Genomic DNA, 4,463 nt, shown 5'->3' on the forward strand with positions numbered 1-4,463 from the left:
AGAGGAACAGCAGAGGAACAGCAGAGGAACATCCCTTCTGCCACCTGGGACTGCGCTGCAACCCTGCTCAGGCTAAAACCTTGCTTCCCCAGACACCTGGCTCCCAAGAGCAGAACGCTGTAGAGAGAACCTACCAGCCCCTCAACCCAGCTGCCCGGGATCGCCACCAGACCCTCAACTGAAGAGGCTACGGTCAGTGAGGGAAAGAAATCTTTTGCCAGTAGCCACAGGACTGAGCAAGGATAGTTTTAGCAGCCGTGGCCTCGGGGACAGACACATCCCCAGCCAGGGCATGCCTGCACCAAGGATTCTCTGCTGGAAGAATAAAAAAAAAAAAATACCTTGAGAAGCCGATCAAGGAGCTCAGAGCCGCTTTTGACGTTCGGGTCGGGGTCAGCAGCCAGCTGCGAATGACAGAAACAACAGCCATTTCAGCAGTGGGTCCCACGTCTGTTCCCCGCTCTGCAGTGGAGCTCCCGGCAGGCTCACGGGACCGTTGCTCTCCTTTGGCATCACAGGGAGGGACAGAGAGAAGTCTTTTTATCTCCAACTCCTCATTAGGCTCCAACAAATTCTCCTGAGAGACTTTCTAAGGGGGATTTCAAGCACCATCACCTCCCCCAGCCAGGCAGGTTTTCATGGGCCAGCAGCCACGCTCTCAAGTGGCAGAGAAATACAAGTTTCCAGAGATAAGCTGCAAAGACAGGCATACGTAGACGTGGTTTTGACCCTACAGAGCCCACAAAGCTGTAGTGCTGCAGAGCCACCTCGCCTGCAGCAGTTTTGTCAGCCTTATTTCCTAATGCCACTCAACAAGGAGCAGGAAAACACATCCTGGAGACAAGGACGGAGAACAGGGAATCTTACAGTGAACTCCACCCAGCACCCGCAATGTCAGTGGCCACTGTGCTGCTGCAGAAACCGCTCGTTCAGTCCTTCACACCTGCCTGGTTCAAAGCCAACCAGTTTTACCTGGGAAGACCACCTTCAACGACTTGGTTGGTTCAACCCAGAGGAGATGAGGACTAGAGAACAAGTCTTACTCATGGGGAAAGAAAAACACATGGGGGTTGAGAGGAAGCTTTTTACCTTGCTGAGGCCATCGAAGAGCACGTTGAAGTGTGGGAGGACGGAGCCCCTGGCCACCTTGACAATATTATAGAGGGCCTCGCAAGCATAGTACCGCAGCCGAGAATCTGCATCATTGAAACACGTCAGCACTGGCTCAATCAGCTCCTTCAGGTAGAGCCCAGAGTCCTGGCGGACAGGAGGAGACTGGTTAGCTGAGGACCATGCCACAGGGAGAGGGAAGAGATAGCACTGCCCTCAGACAGAGCATGTGAGCATGCTACAAAAATTCAGGTCCATGATGGCTTACTGCACCTCTGCCGGACAGTATTTATTAATCAATTTTGAATTTTATTATTGAAATTACTGAATTTTATCGTTCAGGTACAGTAAGAGTCACCTGAACAAGCTAAGAAATTGTTTCAAGGGAGTCTACGGCAGCAACTGAAGCAATTACTGCAGCTGTACTTGGCCAGTTTCGGTTCCCAGAGATGTGCAAGAAGTCTGGGCAGTTATTCAAGCACTCGAAGGCCTTTCAAAGTGAGAGGGGCTGCCTCCCGCTGCACACCGTTCATCTCTGCTGGAGCCTGGCCCACAGAGAAACCCGCCCCTGCCTCCCTCTGCCCTGCAGGCAGGAGGCCAGGCAGATCCCCAGCAAAGCCAGCGGTCACCAGCCCTCGGCCAGGATTCATCCCAGTCCGCCAGCTGGTCTCTGTGTAAGCCCACCGAGGTTTCCAGGGCCAGGGAGAACATCCCAGACAGCGATGGACCAAGCCTAATGGCACCTTCAGTTATGCAAAGCGGCCCTTGGTCTGTTGGGCTCCTCTTTGTAACGCCAGGAGCTGGGGACCACGGCAGAGATGGCAATACGGGCTTCACAAAAAGACAGACATCCAGCAGCACCCAAAGCGCCTTCCTGCCCTGTTATCTCCAGAAACATCAACTCAACCGTGGTCCCAACTACCAGAAGAGGAGCAGCTTCGGCTGGGGAGCTACCACAGCTGGCAGAATTCAGCTGCATGCATCTGTTAGATGAAGCGGTTGCAGAGCTCTGGTTCCCAGGCAAGATTCATTTTACACGCTGAAGCTCATCCTCCTGCGTCACGGAAGAGCTGCGCTAAGGCTGACCCTGCCCACAAGCAAATATAGTGATTAACGAGGCTGGCCCCCCAGCCCAAAGGATTTTTGCTTAAGGATTCACCAGCACAGCAGGCATTTCAGACAAACCCAGAGGTGGAGGCAGGAGGTTGGCTTCCTTGAAGTAAAAACCCCTACGCTGGGGAAACAGGCTGGCGTTTCCCGGGCGTCCAGCAAAGGAGATGGTAAGATAAATCAACAATGTGTGAACTAGTAGATTAGAAGTTCAACTCCAAGTTTTATTGGTGCCCCTTAAGGCCACCAAAAGCAACTCCTCTGTCCCGCAGAGCCAGCTGCACTGGCAGCACGGAGTGCCTGGTCCCGCGGTGAGGGCAGAGCAGAGCGTTCCTCATCCCGGCGAGGAGGGTTTTGCAAAGAGTCTCTGTGTTTTAACAAGAGGATGAGGACAGGAGCACAGCTTAGAAGCCCCCAGCGTAAAGACAGCGTAAAAGCTGCCAGGCTTCAAAGCACCTGCTCAGACTGACTCTGACACTTGTTAGAAGGAGAATAAATGAATTAAAATCTACCTCGTAGCTCTCCCAACAGGTACAGCCTGCTCTTCTCAAGCCCTCTGCTTTCTTTGATGTGTACCTTACTACAGACCAAAACGAATCCTTCCCTCGCAGGCGCTATCAAAAACCAGCCGCGTAGTTTAACTCGAAAAGCCTGACGGAGCCATGAGCCGGCAGAGTCCATGCTCCCCTCCCCGGGGACCCCAGTGCTCTGGCATAGCCCTAGAGACAACTTACTGACCTTGCTCTTGCTAACGAATGGAAAGTTCTAGAGGAAGACCTTCACTGAGACAGAAATCAGCTGCCTTGCCATGCAAGGGGCATCAAGGTAACACCTCCAGAACCGTGCACTTAGCAAGTAAAACTTCTGCCAAGCTCAAGAGACAACTGCTAGCTCAGGCTAGTGCAGCTTGACACCTTACACCGCTTGCTTACTTCAACTACAACTCTGCCAGCATTTGGCCCGTGCCTTTGCCCTGCTTCCCAAAGGCCCTGCCCGCGCTCCCGGAGCTGGTCAAGCTGGGGATGGAAGGGCTACACCTCTTCTCAGCTCCATTAATGCAAGTCAGCTGCCAACCTGCTGAGTCTAGTCCAGCTGCTGGAGACAGAGGATGGACAGCTGCATTTAGTCCACGCCTAAGGGAGCTGCCAAGATGCAGCCCTGGCCAGAAAGCACTCCTGCACCCAAAGGACACGGCTGGGTGCGTTAGGGAAACTCAGACGCAACCCGGCCGTACGCTGCAAGGCAGGGATGCGCGTGCAGCCAGGAGGGAGCCAGGGAGCTGCAGGGCTGCCAGCCCGAGCCTTCCCCAGCGCGCTGACCCAGGAGGAGCCGCTGTTCTCCCACTGCAACCCGCACAAGCCAAAAAACCCCACCCGCACCTACCTTGCCCAGGGCGATGGAGCAAGCGGCCAGGCCAATGAGTCCCCCTTTCCGGCTGTGGGGGTGCTGGGAGAGCGCAAACTCCTGCGACAGGATCTGGATCACGTGTTTGATTTGAGACGTGTTGTTCTGAGCCACAAACTCTCGCACCAACCTGGGGAGAGAAAAGGAAAGCACCTGGGGAGCTTTAAGCTCTGCCCGATACAAACACTCAGGGGCTTGGCTCCCTGTGGCTGTCAGAAACGGGGATTTTCGGCCACGACAAATGCCGGGGAATGCGATACTGAAATGGGGAACACTGAAGGAATCCACAAGTGAAACTGGAGCTCTCCTCCCCGCTCACGTCCAGCAGGGGCTCGCTGCCCTTCTGCTGCTCCCAGTCTGCAGCCTCCTCCACCGTTCATGAACTCCCAGCCCAGGATGGGCTTTCAGGGGCCACCTCACTGCGGCCACGTGCTCGCGGAGAACTCATTACCAAGTCTCCAAACACCCTCTCCAACGGAGCGGGTTACGAGGGCCACTTACCCCCAGCGTGGCACGAAACAGCAGCAGAAAACCGCTCGGCACGCACCAGGAGCGCCAGCGGCTCAGTGAGGAATTGGTGCCCGCCAGACCCATGCCCAGTGCCAAGATTTTGGACCTTCCCAGCCACCCACTTCAGCTGACGCTCTGTATGTTTAAATACACTACTAGTAGCATATTTTTATTTACTCTTAACCAGCACAAGCTCTAACAAAAAGCAAACAAGGTTTCCATATGCAATACCTCCTCCTCCTCCCCAGAAACTTGCGGCTCGTTACTCAAGAGAAATTTAACCTGTCAGCCGTGCTTAAACGAAGATACCTGTAACCCCCCTCCAGCCT

This window comes from Phaethon lepturus, unplaced genomic scaffold, assembly GCF_000687285.1.
Source record: "Phaethon lepturus isolate BGI_N335 unplaced genomic scaffold, ASM68728v1 scaffold36859, whole genome shotgun sequence".
Lineage (NCBI taxonomy): Eukaryota > Metazoa > Chordata > Aves > Phaethontiformes > Phaethontidae > Phaethon > Phaethon lepturus.